The sequence below is a fragment of the Symphalangus syndactylus genome, chromosome 15, assembly GCF_028878055.3.
Source record: "Symphalangus syndactylus isolate Jambi chromosome 15, NHGRI_mSymSyn1-v2.1_pri, whole genome shotgun sequence".
Taxonomy (NCBI): Eukaryota; Metazoa; Chordata; class Mammalia; order Primates; family Hylobatidae; genus Symphalangus; species Symphalangus syndactylus.
In genome coordinates, this window is record NC_072437.2 from 36,672,379 (window position 1) to 36,694,408 (window position 22,030).

At 36.6% G+C, this 22,030-nt stretch overlaps 1 long non-coding RNA gene across 1 annotated transcript; it reads left to right on the top strand.

The window, feature by feature from the left end:
• The first annotated feature begins 19,898 nt into the window (after nucleotides 1-19,898).
• LOC129463632 (uncharacterized) lies at nucleotides 19,899-21,544 on the top strand. Its single transcript, XR_008651251.1, has 3 exons — nucleotides 19,899-19,971; nucleotides 21,010-21,038; nucleotides 21,491-21,544. It is a non-coding gene; the product is annotated as an uncharacterized lncRNA (long non-coding RNA).
• Nucleotides 21,545-22,030: the final 486 nt, after the last annotated feature.

Genomic DNA, 22,030 nt, shown 5'->3' on the forward strand with positions numbered 1-22,030 from the left:
CCATTTCTTGTTTTTGTCAGGTTTGTCAAAGATCAGATAGTTGTAGCTATGCGGCATCATTTCTGAGGGCTCTGTTCTGTTCCATTGATCTATGTCTCTGTTGTGCTACCAGTACCATGCTGTTTTGGTTACTGTAGCCTTGTAGTATAGTTTAAAGTCAGGTTGCGTGATGCCTCCCGCTTTGTTCTTTTGGCTTAGGATTGACTTGGCGATGCGGGCTCTTTTTTGGTTCCATATGAACTTTAAAGTAGTTTTTTCCAATTCTGTGAAGAAAGTCATTGGTAGCTTGATGGGGATGGCATTGAATCTATAAATTACCTTGGGCAGTATGGCCATTTTCACGATATTGATTCTTCCAACCCATGAGCATGGAATGTTCTTCCATTTGTTTGTATCCTCTTTTATTTCATTGAGCAGTGGTTTGTAGTTCTCCTTGAAGAGGTCCTTCACATCCCTTGTAAGTTGGATTCCTAGGTATTTTATTCTCTTTGAAGCAATTGTGAATGGGAGTTCACTCATGATTTGGCTCTCTGTTTGTCTGTTATTGGTGTACAAGAATGCTTGTGATTTTTGTACATTAATTTTGTATCCTGAGACTTTGCTGAAGTTGCTAATCAGCTTAAGGAGATATTGGGCTGAGACAATGGGGTTTTCTAGATATACAATCATGTCATCTGCAAACAGGGACAATTTGACTTCCTCTTTTCCTAATTGAATACCCTTTATTTCCTTCTCCTGCCTGATTGCTCTGGCCAGAACTTCCAGCACTATGTTGAATAGGAGTGGTGAGAGAGGGCATCCCTGTCTTGTGCCAGTTTTCAGAGGGAATGCTTCCAGTTTTTGCCCATTCAGTATGATATTGGCTGTGGGTTTGTTGTAGATAGCTCTTATTATTCTGAGATACGTCCCATCAATACCTAATTTATTGAGAGTTTTTAGCATGAAGGGTTGTTGAATTTTGTCAAAGGCCTTTTCTGCATCTATTGAGATAATCATGTGGTTTTTGTCTTTGGTTCTGTTTATATGCTGGATTACATTTATTGATTTGCATATGTTGAACCAGCCTTGCATCCCAGGGATGAAGCCCACTTGATCATGGTGGATAAGCTTTTTGATGTGCTGCTGGATTCGGTTTGCCAGTATTTTATTGAGGATTTTTGCATCAATGTTCATCAAGGATATTGGTCTGAAATTCTCTTTTTTGGTTATGTCTCTGCCAGGTTTTGGTATCAGGACGATGCTGGCTTCGTAAAATGTGTTAGGGAGGATTCCCTCTTTTTCTATGGATTGGAATAGTTTCAGAAGGAATGGTACCAGTTCCTCCTTGTACCTCTGGTAGAATTCAGCTGTGAATCCATCAGGTCCTGGACTCTTTTTGGTTGGTAAGCTATTGATTATTGCCACAATTTCAGAACCTGTTATTGGTCTATTCAGAGATTCAGCTTCTTCCTGGTTTAGTCTTGGGAGGGTGTATTTGTCGAGGAATTTATCCATTTCTTCTAGATTTTCTAGTTTATTTGCATAGAGGTGTTTGTAGTATTCTCTGATGGTAGATTGTATTTCTGTGGGATCGGTGGTGATATCCCCTTTTTCGTTTTTTATTGCATCTATTTGATTCTTCTCTCTTTTCTTCTTTATTAGTCTTGCTAGCGGTCCATCAATTTTGTTGATCTTTTCAAAAAACCAGCTCCTGGATTCATTAATTTTTTGAAGTGTTTTTTGTGTCTCTATTTCCTTCAGTTCTGCTCTGATTTTAGTTATTTCTAGCCTTCTGCTAGCTTTTGAATGTGTTTGCTCTTGCTTTTCTAGTTCTTTTAATTGTGATGTTAGGGTGTCAATTTTGGATCTTTCCTGCTTTCTCTTGTGGGCATTTAGTGCTATAAATTTCCCTCTACACACTGCTTTGAACGTGTCCCAGAGATTCTGGTATGTTGTGTCTTTGTTCTCGTTGGTTTCAAAGAACATCTTTATTTCTGCCTTCATTTCATTATGTACCCAATAGTCATTCAGGAGCAGGTTGTTCAGTTTCCATGTAGTTGAGCGGTTTTGAGTGAGTTTCTTAATCCTGAGTTCTAGTTTGATTGCACTGTGGTCTGAGAGACAGTTTGTTATAATCTCTGTTCTTTTACATTTGCTGAGAAGAGCTTTACTTCCAACTATGTGGTCAATTTTGGAATAGGTGTGGTGTGGTGCTGAAAAAAATGTATATTCTGTTGATTTGGGGTGGAGAGTTCTGTAGATGTCTATTAGGTCCACTTTATGTAGAGCTGAGTTCAATTCCTGGATATCCTTGTTAACTTTCTGTCTCGTTGATCTGTCTAATGTTGACAGTGGGGTGTTAAAATCTCCCATTATTATTGTGTGGTAGTTTAAGTCCCTTTGTAGGTCACTGAGGACTTGCTTTATGAATCTGGGTGCTCCTGTGTTGGGTGCATATATATTTAGGATAGTTAGCTCTTCTTGTTGAATTGATCCCTTTACCATTATGTAATGGCCTTCTTTGTCTCTTTTGATCTTTGTTGGTTTAAAGTCTATTTTATCAGAGACTAGGATTGCAACCCCTGCCTTTTTTTGTTTTCCAGTTGCTTGATAGATCTTCCTCCATCCCTTTATTTTGAGTCTATGTGTGTCTCTGCACGTGAGATGGGTTTCCTGAATACAGCACACTGATGGGTCCTGACTCCTTATCCAGTTTGCCAGTCTGTGTCTTTTGATTGGAGCATTTAGCCCATTTACATTTAACGTGAATATTGTTATGTGTGAATCTGATCCTGTCATTATGATGTTAGTTGGTTATTTTGCTCGTTAGTTGCTATAGTTTCTTCCTAGCCTCGATGGTCTTTACAATTTGGCATGTTTTGGCAGGGGCTGGTACCGGTTGTTCCTTTCCATGTTTAGTGCTTCCTTCAGGAGTTCTTTTAGGGCAGGCCTGGTGGTGACAAAATCACTCAGCGTTTGCTTGTCTGTAAAGTATTTTATTTCTCCTTCACTTATGAAGCTTAGTTTGGCGGGATAGGAAATTCTGGGTTGAAAATTCTTTTCTTTAAGAATGTTGAATATTGGCCCCCACTCTCTTCTGGCTTGTAGAGTTTCTGCTGAGAGATCAGCTGTTAGTCTGATGGGCTTCCCTTTGTGGGTAACCCGACCTTTCTCTCTGGCTGCCCTTAACATTTTTTCCTTCATTTCAACTTTGGTGAATCTGACAATTATGTGTCTTGGAGTTGCCCTTCTCGAGGAGTATCTTTGTGGCGTTCTCTGTATTTCCTGAATCTGAATGCTGGCCTGCCTTGCTAGATTGGGGAAGTTCTCCTGGATAATATCTTGCAGAGTGTTTTCCAACTTGGTTCCATTCTCCCCATCATTTTCAGGTACACCAATCAGACGTAGGTTTGGTCTTTTCACATAGTCCCAAATTTCTTGGAGGCTTTGTTCATTTCTTTTTATTCTTTTTTCTCTAAACTTCCCTTCTCTCTTCATTTCATTCATTTCATCTTCTATCAGCGATACCCTTTCTTCCAGTTGATCGCATCTGCTACTGAGGCTTCTGCAATCTTCGCGTAGTTCTCGAAACTTGGCTTTCAGCTCCATCATCTCCTTTAAGCCCTTCTCTCCATTGGTTATTCTAGTTATCCATTCTTCTAATTTTTTTTCAAAGTTTTTAACTTCTTTGCTATTGTTTTGAATTTCCTCTCGTAGCTCAGAGTAGTTTGATCGTCTGAAGCCTTCTTCTCTCAACTCATCAAAGTCATCCTCCATCCAGCTTTGTTCCGTTGCTGGTGAGGAACTGCGTTCCTTTGGAGGAGGAGAGGTGCTCTGTTTTTTAGAGTTTCCAGTTTTTTTGGTCTGTTTTTTCCCCATCTTTGTGGTTTTGTCTACTTTTTGTCTTCGATGATGGTGATGTACAGATGGGTTTTTGGTGTGGATGTCCTTTCTGTTTGTTAATTTTCCTTCTACCAGACAAGACCCTCAGCTGCAGGTCTGTTGGAGTTTACTAGAGGTCCACTCCAGACCCTGTTTGGCTGGGTGTCAGCACCGGTGGCTGCAGAACAGTGGATTTTCGTGAGACCACAAATTCAGCTGTCTGATAGTTCCTCTGAAAGTTTTGTCTCAGAGGAGTACCCGGTTGAATGAGGTGTCAGTCTGTCCCTACTGGGGGGATGCCTCCCAGTTAGGCTGCTCAGGGGTGAGGGACCCACTTTAGGAGGCAGTCTGTCCGTTCTCAGATCTCCAGCTGCGTGCTGGGAGAACCACTACTCTCTTCAAAGCTGTCAGTCAGACAGGGACATTTAAGGCTGTGGAGGTTCTCGCTGAGTTTTTGGTTGTCTGTGCCCTGCCCCCAGAGGTGGAGCCTACAGAGGCAGGCAGGCCTCCTTGAGCTGTGGTGGGCTCCACCCAGTTCCAGCTTCCTGGCTGCTTTGTTTACCGAAGCAAGCCTGGGCAATGGCGGGCGCCCCTCCCCCAGCCTCGTTGCCGCCTTGCAGCGTGATCTCAGACTGCTGTGCTAGCAATCAGCAAGACTCTGTGGGCATAGGACCCTCCGAGCCAGGTGCGGGACACAATCTCCTAGTGTGCCGTTTTCCAGGCCCGTTGGAAAAGCGCAGTATTAGGACGGGACTGACCCGATATTCCAGGTGCCGTCTGTTTCCCCTTTCTTTGACTAGGAAAGGGAACTCCCTGACCCCTTGCGCTTCCCGAGTGAGGCAATGCCTCGCCCTGCTTCGGCTCACGCACAGTGTGCTTCACCGACTGTCCTGAACCCACTGTTAGGCACTCCCTAGTGAGATGAAACCGGTACCTCAAGCAGAAATGCAGAAATCACCCGTCTTCTATGTCGCTGGGGCTGGGAGCTGGAGACCGGAGCTGTTCCTATTCGGCCATCTTGGCTCGAGTCGTTACAAATGACTTTTAAAGAGGCAGGTGAGCTGTCTACAGATCCTATTGAAACATTGGATGGGATTTGACATTAAGTGATCCAACCAAACCTGGATCTCCACAAAGTTATTATTTCTCAATACTTTCAGAAAACCTTCTAGAATTCTACAGCATCATGTTAAATTTCATTATTTGTATACCATGTATACTTTGAAAATCACAATAGGTAACAAACATATAAAATAGAAGCATTTTTTAACTAAAGATTTTCACTCAAGAACAGGAAAGTTAATAAAAAAGTATAATTGTAATTGAAACTTAAAAGGTGACGCTTAATCATTATTTTTGTTTATTTAAAGTGTATAGTGTTCATTGTCTTCTCTAATTTTAAAAGTGGCACCAAAGACTTTTTATGTATGAGTTTCTCTACATGCATAAGTTGGAGTTTTGAGTGGTTAATTTTGCATAAGTCATACTCAGAAATTTCATATTTTCTAAAAAATTGAGAATGAACATAAATTTATGACAAATAATCTGAGCCTACAATCCTTTTAGTCTTTTACAAGCTGCCACCCTTTTACAGTCATCTCATCCACTCATAACCACCAAGAGGCTTTAGTAATTTCCCTTTATTGTTTTTTCAAGGTCTTCATAGAAAAAATTATTATTTTATATGGTAATTTGTTTATAAAATAGTTAACTAACGTATGTGAATGTAAAAACGAGCAACTGGCATTAACAGGAGAAAACCCAAGCAACTAACCTTAAACATTTTGTTCAGCTGGGAGGAAGTGATTGCAGAAATGTTGAGACATTCTGGAGGAACCTTCCACCACCAGCATCCACCTCCATATAAAAATCAGTTAACATGTTGGGAGAAGAATTGGAAAATGGCTGAAATTTGGTAAACAGACTTTCTTTTTTTTTTTTTTTTTTTTGAGACGGAGTCTCGCTCTGTCGCCCAGGCTGGAGTGCAGTGGCGCAATCTCGGCTCACCGCAAGCTCCGCCTCCCAGGTTCACGCCATTCTCCTGCCTCAGCCTCTCTGAGTAGCTGGGACTACAGGCGCCCGCCACCACGCCCGGCTAATTTTTTGTATTTTTAGTAGAGACGAGGTTTCACCGTGATCTCGATCTCCTGACCTCGTGATCCGCCCGCCTCGGCCTCCCAAAGTGCTGGGATTACAAGGGTGAGCCACCGTGCCCAGCGATAAACAGACTTTCTAATGCATCTTGATCACTAACTGTTTTTTCAACGTAGATTTTGATATTGGGGAATCCAAATAAAGCAAATGAATTATGATCACTTGCTCTTCTTTGGAGCAATGCCTACCAGAACATATTTCAGTAATTCAGGAATATATTGATTATGTCATTCTGCAATATGTTTTTTTTCTAGTGTGAATAAGTTAGTCATTCACAATCTCTCATTGATGCATTCTTATTCATCCAACCAAATTCAGCTCCACTGTATCTTTCCTGACCCACTCAGGCAGAGACCAATGAAACTTCCATTTGCTCTAATTGCACCTCAAATATGATACCCTTTAGCAGAGGTAAATCTGTTGAAATGTCCACCTCCAAAATCAGAGATGGGCAGCTCATTTGAATCTTTTGTGGCTGATGATGGAGGAGCACCATCACTGATAGAGTATATTACCATAAAAAATTAAAATATAGTAATCTTCCATGTTGCTCTGTATGGTAACTTTTGTTCAGTTAGTTTCATGGCTTCACTGGAGCTTCCAATCAAATGTGGCACAAACTAATAGTGTAAGCTCATATGTTCAAAATGTAAGAATACACTAAATTCTAATTAAATCAGGTTAAATTATAAAAAGATATAATTTATATATATAAATTATGTATATATATGTATATGTGTGTATATGTATGTGTATATATAAGTTTTGAGGCAGAGTCTCACTCTGTCGCCCAGGTTGGAGTGCAGTTGAAAAATCTCGGCTCACTGTAACCTCTGCCTCCTGGGTTCAAGTGATACTCCTGCCTCAGCCTCCCAAGTAGCTGGGATTACAGGCACCCACCAATTTTGTATTTTTAGTAGAGAAGGGATTACTCCATGTTGGCCAGGTTGGTCTTGAACTCCTGACCTCAAGTGATCCACTTGCCTCGGCCTCTCAACATGGTGGGATTATAGGTGTGAGCCACTGTGCCTGGCCAATATTTTATAATTATAAAGAATGGTATGAGAAAAATTGTGTTCTTAGGTTAAAATCCAGTAAAATATTCTGATTTTAAGTCAATATAAAAATTTGAAATATATTTGAAAAGTTACTTTCTTTTTCAATTTCTGATGTAAGAATAGTATGAAATAAATAAATGGTAGGATACATAAGCAATGGATTTTTAACATAAGAAACAATTTCAAATATGGTGATAATGGCTCTCCTCAGATCTGAAGAACTGATTTGGAAAAAGTGCTTTTCTTCATATTAGTGGGACCAAAGTTATAGAAGTTGGTGGAGACATTGGGTAAAGTTTTAATACTGTCAGATAGAGGTAGTTCTGAGAAACAATTTGAGAGCTTCCAGGAAGTTTTCTCTAGAGTAGTGATACTCTCAGCCAAGATTAATTTGGCACCTTCAGGTGACTTCTAGCAACGTCTGCAGATAATTTGATTGTCACAATGGGAGGAGATCATGCTTTTAGTATCTAAGTGGATAGAAGGTAGGGAGGTTGCTAAACATCCTATAATGCACAAGATAGCCAGATACTGCAACTTGTAAAATAATAATGAGAACAAAGTGTCAGTAGAGCCCAGATTGAGAAACTCTGCCACAGAGGTGATGAAGATGAAAATAATGATTACCATTATTATTGATTTTACCTCAGAAGACCATGTTATGAAGTTTTCCTACTACTATGGTTATAATGTTAAAAATGAATTAGATTTTAAAATTTATTATTCAAATATGAATTCAAATTTATTTACTATTATTCCATTATAAAATATTTTTATACTCAGATTCTAATAACATTTTTTGAGTGAGAAGCAAATAAGTGAAATTGTAAACAACTTATCAGGAATTGTACATAGTCAAAATGTACTCTTCAGTCCTGTGAACACTACTTGACATGCAGAAAACAATTTGTTTTATATCCCTTTACTTGTTATTTTCTATGAATTATGTTAAAAATTTGTAAGAGTTTCTATTCTTCTGCAATCAGACTTCTGAAAGATGGCTGGATTCAGAAGTCACCTAACTCTACTTTTATACACCATTTTTTGACATAGCTTGTCTTCAGCGTATACCTACTGTGATATTTCTTCTCTCCTTTAACCCTGTTCATGTTACATCTGCCAGTGTGCATCTATTAAATACTCCCAGGCTCCATGTTAACAAACCCGTATAAGTGCTTTGTATACAATGCTTATACATTTGAAGATTGTAGAACTTCTTAGGAGATAAAAAAAATTGATGCTTTGAAATAACAATTTTGTGTTATAATCAGACTTTTGTGTCATTTTTCTTGAATTTTAATATCCCTTATTAAATTAATATCTTTTATAATTGAGAGTAAAAGAAACAAGATTGATGATTTTTAGCATTACGTGGGGCACAGTATTTAGGATACACATATTCAGCAAGAGATTACATTCTTTTAAATACCTACTCCATAAAATTATATCCAAATTTTGTGCTTACATATGATTCAATTTAAAAATTCAGTTTATTAGAGGTACTATATGTAGTGTGCTGCAACAAGTCATTTAAAGGTTCAAAATCGATGTTAAAATATTTTATCATTAACCTAATGAGGACGTTATGAATGTTTTTATTGATTATCACATAATTTTGGCTGGATAAACATAGACATGAGATTTGAGTAGACTAGTGCCTACTAGTCAGACTGGAGTCTGACTTCGTAACTGCAGGTCAGCCTTGGCTGAATGCATTCCTAACATACAGGTGAAGATGTTAGGGCATTTGAAAAGCAGTCAGGAAGTGAAGTAACAAGGAATCTGTCTCAGTGGAGTTTACACATTTCCCCAAGAGGCAGAGACAACTCTTAGAATAATGAGAAGAAACATGTCTTTGGTCTTTATCATTGTAACATCCAGGATAATTCCTCTTTTTTTTTTTATTTTTGAGACGGAATCTCACTCTGTTGCCAGGCTGGAGTGCAGTGGCATAATCTCAGCTCACTGCAACCTCTGCCTCCCAGGTTCAAGCAATTCTCCTGCCTCAGCCTCCCGAGTAGCTGGGACTACAGGCGCATGCCACCACGCCCGGCTAATTTTTTGTATTTTAGTAGAGACAGGGTTTCACCATTTGGCCAGGATGGTCTCGATCTCCTGACCTCGTGATCTGCCCGCCTCAGCCTCCCAAAGTGCTGGGATTACAGGCATGAGCCATGGTGCCTGGCCGATAATTACTTTTTTAATGTTGTTCTTCTTTAACCACCTGATCTTTAGGTGTACTTCTTTATCAAAGATAAGATATTTATAATGACAAGATAAAATATTTCCAAATATATTGAGAAAATTGTTTCTCTGTATTTTTTTGTTAACCTAAGAAATGAAGATATTCTGGCTGTAAATTTCATCAAATGTCTTGCTAATATCACATTCTATCATAAAAGAGGGAAAAAGCCATAATATATTGTTTTTATGTTTATCAAACACTGATATCTAGGGACATGAAAAATTTGCTCAAATGGGTGAAATATTTGTGAATTTATTTTAAAATATTCATTGTGTGTATATATATATATTATGTATCATATAGAGTATGAAATTCAATAATCCCATATTTTAACAAAACCTTCACAGGCCTTTACAAAGCTTAACTGTACTAGCGATTACAATCTTTAAGCAAATATTTATGATAAACTGTGCTGAGTGTTATAACGAGGAGAATGTCCTAGGCAGAGAAAGCTATATAGGTAGATACAGGAGGGTAGAGACATTATGATGGATTCGAGAAAAACCGTATATCTAAGAAAGCTAACAACAGAGAGATACAAACAGATGCAGGGAGTCGGAAGTATAGCTGTATTAGTAAGACAGCTACACTCGATTTTATATCATATTTACTGTGAAATGCACCCAGAAAAGATCAAAGACCTTTATAACAATGCTCATATTTAATACATTTTGCTTAATCTTAGTATATGATATACTTTGAAAAATTACCATAAATTTTCAAGTTTAAGAGTTGCAAAACATATTCCCTACTACTATGATACCTAATATACAATGAAGAGAATAGAGACATGGGGAGTACAATCAACAGTTAATGTTGGAGCTGGATTGGAATCTGTAAAACAGGGCTCATATTAACACACTGTTCACTACTGTGCAATTCAAGTCTTCACAGTGTTTCAATTCAAATAATATCTAAATAACTTAGATGTTCTTTATCATCCATCTATGTAATATCCCATATTTCTTTCCCCACCATCATTAAACAGCCTATGCGGAAATATGTGCTTTGTCACAGACACCAGTTAAACTTGTAGGTTCGGAGATGCATGGCAGAATTCCATCCTTTTAACAACTTACAAAAGAGCCGAAGCACAGATAAGTTACCAGTCAAGCAAAAGTGGAGATATTAGGAGAATGGCAAAAAAGATGATAAAGGATCATCATTTACTCTGTTGATTATCAGAAGATGCTTTCCTAAGAAATTCATGTCTGCAATGAAACTTGAAGAACAAATAGCAGAAAATCAGTAAAATAAGGTCGAAAACACATTTTAGACAAGGGAAAGATCACATATCAATGTTGGGAATTATGAGAATACATGATAAATGTAGAGTAGATATAGAGAAATAAATTATTTGTAATAATTTTCAGGAGATATTAAAAATGACACAATTTTGGAATTGATTGGTTTGTTAAAGATTGAGAAAATAAAAAAGCCTAAGATTTTCCCCCAGTCTTGGTAAATTAGAAAATAAATGGAATCATTCATTAGAACTGTATTAGTCAGAGTTCTCCAGATAAACAGAACCAATGGTGGTGTGCATTAATATGGAGAGGGAGAGAGAAAAAGAGAAGACAAAGACTTCAAGAAATCTGATTCACAGGACTGTGGGAGTTTGGTAAGTCCAAAATCTGACCGGGGAGGCTGGCCAACTGGAGATTCAGAAAAGAGTTGTAGTTCAAGTCCAAAGACAGTCCGCTGGAGAATCAGGAAAAGCCAGTGTTGCAGAGAAAGTGAAAAATTCCTTCTTGTTTAGGGGAGGTCAGTCTTTTGCTCTATTCAAAAATTTGAATGATTGAAAGGGCTCACCCATATTATGGAAGAAAATCAGCTCTACTCAAAGTCTACCAATTTAAACATAAATCTAATATACAAGCACTGTTACAGAAATACACCGAATAATGTTTGACCAAATATTTGGGTTCTACGGCCTAGCCAAGTGGAGAAATAAAACTAACCATAAAAGGAGGGGAATACTAAAGAAATTGTAGCCATTGGAGTGAGAGCCATCTAATAGCTAATTGATATGTCTTTTTAAAAAGAAAATTTATCATTCTAACTTCCATTATTTTAACCACTACATTTACCAACTATTAGTAAAGAAAAAAAAAAGTCAAAGTACATTCTTGACCAAATCTGAGCAGCTGATATTCTAGATATTGAGAGGAACATTAAATATTTTGTCACATTAACAGTATTAGGCATTTAAGGGAAAATAAGAAAGAATTTAATCCATATATTTTACTTTTATTAGGAATATCCTGTATTTTTTTTGACACTCAGAAATCCAAAGCTCTCCAATCCATGACAAAAATGTTAAGAAAAATCCTCAGCCTTAAGTTTAGTAAATAGTCTAGAACACTGAAAATCAATTCCTAATTCTTCTAATATTTTCGAAAATGCCATTTTGTTTTCAACTTACAGTAGTTCCAGTTACTTCATAGCCCATATATAATTTTCTTCTATTGTGAGTAGAGAAAAATCACAAAAATTCTAAGTCAACTTTCTTTATTGGTGGAGAGATCCACATGACATATAAAATACTTGTAAAAATTATCTTTTAGTTGCTCTTTTTATAAAATTATACATAAAATCTATCCCTGAAATCTATTGCTTATCAAGCATTCTATTTCATAAAGTTGTATTAGATAAGTTATTCTTTTTATCTTTTTTTGAGACGGAGTCTTGCTCTGTCGCCCGGGCTGGAGTGCAGTGGTGCGATCTCGGCTCACTGCAAGCTCCGCCTCCCAGGTTCACGCCATTCTCTCGCCTCAGCCACCCGAGCAGCTGGGACTACAGGTGCCCGCCACACCACGTCCGGCTAATTTTCTTTTGTATTTTTAGTAGAGACGGGGTTTCACCGCGTTAGCCAGGGTGGTCTCCATCTCCTGACCTCATGATCCGCCCGCCTTGGCCTCCCAAAGTGTTGGGATTACAGGCGTAAGCCCGGCCTTTTTTTACTTTTAAAGTTTCTTGCCCTATTATGCTCTACAAATAAGGAGAACATATGCATTAAATGATTCAAGTCTTCACGTCTTATTTTAGGTGAAAAGTGTTGGCAACTGACAGTACAATTAATCCAGGAAAACTAGGATTAAAAAAAACAAAACAAAAAACAGCAGCAATAAACAAAACAGCAGCAATAAACATTACTGTAAGTATAACCCAAATTAGTTTATTGCAAGACCTATTTTAATTCAGGTAAGCAACAGCTCTCTGCTATCTTGTGAGACTTATTATATTCCCTGAAAAATTATAGATATTAATATTATAAAGGCTACCTCTATATTTAAGAAAAGATTAATGTAATTTTCAACATCTTTTGTCTTGTTGTTTAAATAATGAACACTATGTAAATAGTCAATAAATATTAAAAAATATTAACAGTTCTAGTTACTTCGTAGCTCACCAATAATTTCCTTCTTTGATGAGTAGTAGAAATCACAAAATTTCCAAGTTAACTTTTCTAATTGGTGGAGAGATTCACATGACAAGTGAAAGATTTTTACAGAGTATTTAAAGACTTTTAGGGAGTTATTAAACATTTTTCTCTTGATTGGATCCAAACCCGCTTTTCTTTCCACTTTCATTGTAGAACTGGAACACTTCAAAGTACATTTCTTTGTGACCAGTTGATTTTTCTATTAGGTTAGGTTTTGACAATAGTGGATATTACAGGGAGGCTGCCAGGTGAAAGATGGATGAAGGGAATTGCTCCTTTCATCTTTAATGCTATTCTTTCTCACTTCGCAAGCAGCCATTGGTTCTGGTTTCCAGCTTGTTCTCAAATCCCCAGAATGAGCTTCATGGCACCCTCTCTGAATACCAACACAAGTGGGCAAAATCTTCCTGGTGGGCCCAGGCTGCAGCTCTGCGGCTCCTCCACCAAGCTTCCAGCTTCTGCCAAGCGCAGCCAGTCCTCTTAATTTCCCCAGCAGCATGGGTGCAGCTGCCCCCCGCAGTTAGTATTTCTACCATTTTGATTTTTACTTTTACTTTTTTGTAGTCTTTCACTGTCTACTTGATCATTTCTTCTAATATATCTCTCTCTTAAAATAATTAATATGGTGTTATCTCTCCTTGCCTGGACTTAGACTAATCAAGATGTAGTCCAGTGTAGCTCTAGAGCCTTTCTGAGAATCAGTATGTCCAGTGTTAGGAACAGATGGGAGCATGAGAGGTGACTTCTGTAAAATTTTTGTAATTATAGATTCCTGAAAAACACATACAGTAAATATATAGATCTTATGTAAGTTGAATTATGCATATCTGGAACTTTTTTCTCACTTAGCACATAACATTTTTTTTTAACTTGCCACCTTTTTGATAGACAATTCAACAGATTAAAAAAAAAAACAAGAACAGGAAATGGGTGTTCTACAATCAGAGAGAGCTAAGTTTCTTTATGCTCATGAGGTGCTTTGTATACTTTTATTTTCTGAATTCTTGTTTTATCTCATAATTGCATTTTTTAGGATTCTCACTTACTGGATGTGAGAAACTTAAGGATAATGATTTATCTTTGTATCTTTATGCCTAGCATAACACATATACAATTTAGGGGCTCAAAACATGTTGAGAAACATAAATTTAGTTTAGCACATTATAAGTTGTTAAATGGTGTAAAAAACATAAACTGCTATTATTTAAGTGTTAGCAGAAATTTACATGTGACTAGAAAGTTGAATCAATTTATATTAAGTATAAAGTAATACACATAAGACATTTTTATATGAAGACTAGATTATTTTCTGCTTGGTAAAAGTGTCTTTTATTTTTCCCAGAAAAATTATTTTTGGGAGATATAGTTTGTTATGTATTATTCACTTTTATCATCCATAACATGATCTGACTGATGGGCGAAAAGTAATTATCTTATAGATCAATTAAGATTTATGTACTTAATATACTGTACAACAATAGATCTAATGTTATAGTGATTATTTATGTAACTTTCATATTGGAAAAAAATCATAGCCATTAAAATGCCATTCAGTTTCTTATATGTAAGCATACAACTTTCAGTGCATTTCTCATTTATTTCCTTCCTTCCTTCCTTCCTTCCTTCCTTCCTTCCTTCCTTCCTTCTTTCCTCCTTCCTTTCTTCTCTCTCCCTCTCTCTGTTGTCTTTCCAAGACGATAACCTCCGTTCATACATTTTAAGACAGGTAGAAATTTTTTGTCTCTCTTACAGTTAAAATGTTTGCCCCCCCACCTTTGCTGCTGCTTATGTCATTAGTGGATGATTAATCTATAATATTTTCATTTTTCATTTTTATCACTCAAAAATGTGATGTTTCCAACTGATACAACCAACCATATATATCATATACACCACAAAACTGCGTGGAACAATATGCACTGCAGAATTAAACTAGACAGAATAAATTCTTTTCACAGCATCCATATTGGAAGAAACTTAATTACTTTTGCTAAAAGCCTCCATGTATTTTTCTACCATTTTTTGTTCTTCTTGTCTTGGGAAAACCATTTACCAATTTCTTAATTCTTCAAAAGTTCTCTTTCATTATTAAGTCCCCTTGTCCCACTAATAAATGTGTTTCAGTCTTGTTACATTTAAGCAAAACAAACAAACAAAAACAAAAAACAAAAAAGCGTATCACTAAGAATTGCATACCTTGCAAATAAAAAATCAGACACTACTTCAATTATGGTCCAATACCTTAGGAACATTCCACATTTTTTCTTTGTCATATGCTTTAAATCAGCTACCTGGATTTCAACGTTTAGGGCTCAAAACTTGGAATGGGGAATTAAGCATTTCTGTAACAGCTCTCCCAGAGCACAAATTCCAGAGCACAAAACGATTCTCTTCTCCAGTGTGACTAACAGTGTGTTATGCCACATGTTGAAAATAATATGTCTTTACTAAACTGATGATAAAATCACCATAACATATGTAAGTATTGCACCCAGGATATTCTGTCCCCTACTGAAACAGACATTACTTGTTCAAGCATTTCTGTCATAAGCAAGTAGATTATATTTCCTTGTTACTAGATTTGTGGTTAGAGGCATGATCTAGACAGCAGGGAACATGAGTTTTGAGTTATGTTAGTATTTTTCTTTACTGTTATGAAAGTCCCTTATTAAATAACTAGGGATCATATTTATCTTTCTATCTGGCGTTAAATGCACTTACAAATTCTAGGTACGAATTTCAATCCCGAATGTTAAATGATGAAATTAAGCCTGACACACAATTCTTAAGCATTTATTTTGCAAAGCATAAATGTATTTGAAAAACAGTATCTTCTCTTAAATTGTATTTTTATATTTGTTGGTTTCAGGTGATGTTGAATTAAATAGCTGACTGATAGGGATAATAATATCATGTCAGAGTAGATAATAATCATAATTTTTAAAGTGAAATTAGTATACATTTTCTGCATTTTCATTATATTTGGAACAAACATTCTATTTTACATTGTTGTTTTGAATTTAAAACCTCTTTTGGCTTGCATGTGTCTCCCTCTGTCCCAAAATTTAGATTTTTTAAAAAATGATAGACTCCTAGTATGATCTGACGAGCTACCCTCACATACTTCTTCAAATTTATCCTCTACATTGTTTTACTTTATCCATTTCTTTTTCCTGTGAGTGCCAAAACCCTTTTAAAATGCCAATTGTATTCTTGCTTAGATCGCTTTACACATATTGCTCCCTCTCTGAAAAAAATTCTTCTCCTTGCTTTCTTATTCCTAAATTATTTTCATTTGTAAGCTATATACTCTAAAGCTTCCCATTTTCAGCCTTTCACAAATGATCTGATACGAAATGCCACTATTTACTCCATTCAACTGCCATCCAATTTTTCTGTTTTATTCTCTCATAATTCCACTATATGAAATGCATTTTTCTTTCTTTCTTTCTTTCTTTCTTTCTTTCTTTCTTTCTTTCTTTCTTTCCTTCCTTCCTTCCTTCCTTCCTTCCTTCTATCTTTCTTTTTCTCTTTCTTTCCCTTCCTTCCTTCCTTCCTTCCTTCCTTCCTTCCTTCCTTCCTTCCTTCCTTCTTTCCTTCCTTCCTTCCTTCCTTCCTTCCCTCTCCCTCTTTCCCTCTCTCTCTCTCTCTTTCTCTCTCTCTCTCTCCTGGCTAACTCTCCCTAATTCACTCTATCTAATCCCATTCATTTATATTTGTATCATTTTGCTTATTTTTTTGTTTCCCTCTATCTCAGGGAATACTTTCGTAAGAACAGAAACCATAGTAGGTGTTTTGACAGGGAATTTAATACAGAAAATTACCTTGAAAAGTGTTGGGAAGGCAAAAAGGCAACCCTGAAGCAACAAAGGCATTGCAACTGTAGGCATCAGCTCTTAACTCACATAGCTGAGGGGAAAAATGGAAAATGTAGGGATTACCAGAACCTGAGAAATGATGAACCTTGTGAAGGTAGGCTCAAACTTCTGAGAAGACACGGACTGGGTAGTGGTAGAACTTTTGGCTCATGGAACTGAGGTTCAGACTGCTAAGCATGGGACGCTGTCTGGGCAATGCTAAATCAAACACTGCAACATGTAGCCCTTTTTTGAATGACTTTAATATTAACATTAATGGGGAAAAAGTAGCAAAGCAAAACAAACAACAAAAAATGAGAAAGCCCAGTCTTCATTATTCCTCATTCATAATCAATCTCTAGTAGTCTTCTGTCAAGACTTTCTGTTTAAAATACAGTAGATAAAAGATAAATATCATTTGTGGATCCTCAGTCCCAGCACCACAGAGCAGAGAATAGAATGGTGAATTGAGACGAGGAAGACAATAGGTTGATTATCAGCGTACACCTTTCCTTTGGTTAGCCTGTATCTTTTCAAACACTTGCCTTAGTGAATTACAATATAATAACAATTCTAATATTTTCCTTTTGCTTACAAAAATTCAACTATTTTCATTACCCTCTCTTCAAAACAGAACACCAGGTACTCTATTTTTTCTAACTCTAAGCAAATATGAGGATATCTATTTCTGAATTATTGTAATTACTCTACTAATTGTGTTATGATCACCAAATGAATCTGAAGGTTATGTGTAGAGTTAACCACTGACAAACAATTTCTCTTTTATACAATAATGAAAACAAGAGGCAGGAAACAGAAATTGAATAATATATCCACTTGTGTGCATGTGTTTCTGTATAAAAAATAAAGAAGAGATTATGCATATCTGCTACAATATTTTTTTCCTCCGATAATGAGTCTATAGTTGATATTTTAACTTCTCTGTTCAATTACCAATTACTTGTTCTCAGCAGATTGTGTTTTTACCTCAGGAGTTTACTCAAAATTATTTCTAAAAGCTGTAATATTTGAGTAATATGGCATTTAAGAGTTGTTTCCATTAACATTTGCTATTAGACGTGAAGTACTAAGTGACTAGTACTTACTGTGGATTTTAAGCATACTCTTTCCTGTCATCAATGTATGTCAGCAACACACCTATTTCGTAAGTATCATAATAAATCATGTCAGACCATAACTAATTTATTCTTTGTCAGTTCAGTGGAGTGAGGGAATTGAAATGGCCAGGTGATGACCTCAACCTCCAATTCAATCATTTTTCTGTGCCCTAATAGAAAAACGCAGAACCCAACATTTTTGATATAGAAGCGAAAAATACTTTCTAGATGGATTATTAGGTGCAATAGTATAATAGACAGAATTCTACATGTATTTACTCCCACCACAATTTCCATCCCTTGGTTATTCAACAAACATTAATCTAGTAATTAGACTTCTTTGAAGGGAGTTTGACATTGAAAGTAAGGCTATTCATAATATGGCTTCAGGTTAAGGGTATTATCCTAGATGATCTAGGTGGGTACTGTGTAGTCACATGAGCTCTTAAAAACAGAAAATTAAGGCAGGGAGAGTCAACAGACTGTGAGACTGAGGCTGCAGAGGAAGTAGCAGAGGAAAGAGGAAGGAAAGTGGATGTAAAATGAGATTTAAAGAAGAAGAAGAACACAATTCATCATTGGTGTTTGTGAAGATGAAGTCACAAGGCCATGAGGCAAGATCTGTTGACAGCCTGTAGAAGATGGGAAGAACATCTGGCTGACAGCCAGCAAGGAGATAGGTAAAAGTCCTACAGTCTCACAGAACTGAATTCGGACAACAATCTGGACTAGCTTAGAGGGGGATTATTCTTCAAAGCCTGCAGAAAAAAAAAAAAAAAATTGGCAACTTGCTGAAACTTTAATTTCTGCTTTGTTAGACTCTAAGCAAAGAAATTAACCAAGCCCACCAAAGTTCTGACCTACAGAACTGTGAGACAAGATATATGTGCTGTTTTAAGTGAACAATTAAGTTTGTGATAACTTGTTAGGGCAATAATTGAAAACTAATGAAAGAGTAATTTAATCCTCCTCATTTCACTCTTGATTACATGATCTATGTTTTCTGACAATGAAAAAATATAAATAACCCTTATGTTGAAAGTTAACCTGATGCATAGATCACCTCTTTCAAGACAGAACATCATACTTTTAGTGTATTATTTCTCAACTAGCACTACAACTGAGTCTTCAGTCAGTCATTCCTTCTTTCTATCAGAGAAGCTGCTTGGCATGATACAGAATTCTATGGCATATGCCTATTTCCACACTTATTTGCTACAGAATAAATCCCTTACACAGAAATCACAAGTACATATATAGTGGTGCTAACAAAAGCATTATGTGCAGGAATGTCAATTTCATAAATAGAGTATCTTTCTAAACTAGTGAGGACAAATCATCACTCTTCCCCAAAGATGAAATCCCATGAAATCCTCCCTGGCCAAGATGTGATATTAAGCCTTCAACATTATTCTAGATGATAGCAAGTTAGACACTCAGTAATTAAGACAGCAAAGTGAATTGTGTGATGTTTCACATTGTTTAGCCTGTGTAGAGCCTTCATCTCTTCTTTTGTGGCTAATCATAAATAAGTCCATTGCTCAAGCAAAAAGGAGGCTGGAGAGTTCGCAACCAGCCTGGGCAACATGATGAAGCCTCATTTCTGCTAAAATACAAAAAATTAGCCGGGCGTGGCAGCGTGCACCTGTAGTCCCAGCTACTCGGGAGGCTGAGGCAGGAGAATTGCTTGAACCTGGGAGTAGGAGGTTGCAGTGAGCCAAGATCACACCACTACACTCCAGCCTGGGCGACAGAGGAGACTGTCTCAAAACAAACAAACAAACAAACAAAAGCAAAGTGGCTGGAGGAAGAGGCTAACTGATGCTCAAGGGCAGGTCATGTTGTCCAGATGATTATCGAAAGTTTTCTCTGAAACAGATATGCCTCTGAACTCATTTTTTCCATTTTTTCAATTCTGTAATACAGTCATTTTCCAAGTTTCCGATTATACAGCTAAATCATTAGCCACTGCCTCAAATTAATATAGATCGATCTATCTATCTATCTATCTATCTATCTATCTATCTATCTAATCATCATCTATCTATCTATTTCTCAAAACAGACTAAGAAATCCAAAATGTTTGGCCCACTGGGAGAATTTTCATTCACACTTGTCTTTCAAGGACACACTTCTGATTGAGCATCTAATGCTGCAGTAGTCCCTCGTAAGTCAGATTTATCATATTGACAAAAGACCTAAGATATTTCTTCTTCTGTCAATTTGTTATAAGGTACTGTGCAAAAAAGGTCATAGGAGGAGGAATGGCAATGCATCACGAGATGGTATCAAAGGAATCTGAGCCACTTGCTCATTCAATTTACTTGTATTTTATTTACCTGCCTGAGCTTCATCTCTTATGCATCATCTGCAGTGATGATTTATGGCTTCTGGGCATGCCCTGCCTCATAATTTGGTTGGTAAAAAAAAAAACAATTGAAATAGTTTGGTCAAGTCACATGATCTCTTGATGTCTTATAATCAAATTTTTAAATTTATATAGGGCCCAATAGCAAGTCAGAAAGTGTTTCTCATAAGGAAATAAAAAAGTATATTATCCGTGAAAAAGGGAAAGCTGTTGCTTCAAAACACAAGGAGTCTCCTGTCTCTTATTAGACTTCAGCAGATTTGTCACATAATTTTATATATCAATGTAACTGCTGTAAGGAAGTTTATATGGCAACATAGCTTTTATTGCACAATGGACTCCTAAAGAGCTTTCCCTTGCTCTTGGCCTCAACATTGAGAGTCTTATTTGTTACATAAAACATGTGTAACATATCGTTTTTGAGGTATATGATGCAATGTGTATCAATCCATTTTAGGCATTGGAATGATTATCTTTATATTGTACAAAAAAAAATTTAATGAGGTGACAAGGCCCTTAAGCTCTGTGAGGTTTGACTCTAATCTCCGGTTTACATTTTCCTTACTGTGATTTTGTTTTTTTGGTCGTTGATTCTTCCTGTGTATTATATTCAGCAAGCCAGCTGTCATTAATGTAATGAAACAGTGTAAATCATTCTGTAGGATGTCAATACTGGTAATATTCCTGCAAGATAGATTGTTGATATAGAATTGATATAGCCTTGAAATACTGTATGAAATTTAAAAATGTATCCTGTTGTGCCTGCTAAGCAAGAGAGTATGACTTCTCTTGAACCTTATATGTTGAGAAAAATAAATAATGTATTTGATCAATAGTTGTGTAGATTTTTTTCTAGTAAACACAGCTCTGCAAAACAGCTAAAATTCGCTTTCATTTTCTCAGATCCATCTGCCTCTTCACAGGCCAAACAGGTGAGTTAAATGGAGATGTTATATAGAAATCACCAACACTGAATTTTCAAGTATATGATAGTGACAGTAATTTTGGCAATTTTCTAAGAAATATGATATTACCTCCAATGTCAAATATATTTACTGATTTGTCCTAACTGCTCATTAGGGAAATTATGCCACCTTGCCTCTTGCCATTGAGTGTTGCCTTTCAACATCATCTTTGTGAGATGCTATCTCTGATGCCATTGCAATCATTAAGTTTATCTTAAGGACACCACCTTCTTCCATCATATCCACCCTTCAGAAAACAATTACCACCGAGATTTTCCGGATTCTAGCAATCTGCTCACAAATGTATTACTTAGCGCTGTGATGGGCTCATATGGTGAATGAGTGGGTGACATAACATAACTTATGATAAATGCACTACAAAATATCTAATTCTCTAAGCCCAAATTTATTGGATGTAGGACACCAACATGTCCAAGTTTCAGTCAAACAATCAATTCAACTCTTAAGAGCCAATCCATCTGTACAAGCTAGCATCATAAATTCGTATCTGGTAAGTGCACTTATATAAAGGTGGCATACTCTAGAGTTTTATTCCATCCTTTTGGTCTATTCCCATTCAAATTCATTCCTAAACACATTCATATGTGTCTTAGGTTATATAGTAAAGTAATCTGGAAATAATTTGGTAGGTTAACCTGAGTCAGGTAATGTACTTATCTTCCTAATATATACATTCGGTTATTTGACTAGAGGATATCATGAAAGAACAGGTCTGTTTTAGCAAGAATAAGCACTAAGCACACCTTTGCTAATTGGCCACCCATGGTGAGGTAAACAAGGGTCTTCAAGGAAGGCAAGACTTGTTTCCTTAGATATTGTGTGACAGAGGTCTCCTTAGACAGAGCAGACATCCTTCTGCTAGCAAAGATAACTCACAGATATATGGGAATTCAGTATTCTCAACCTTATCTGATTCTCTCTCTTTTCCTAAAATCTTA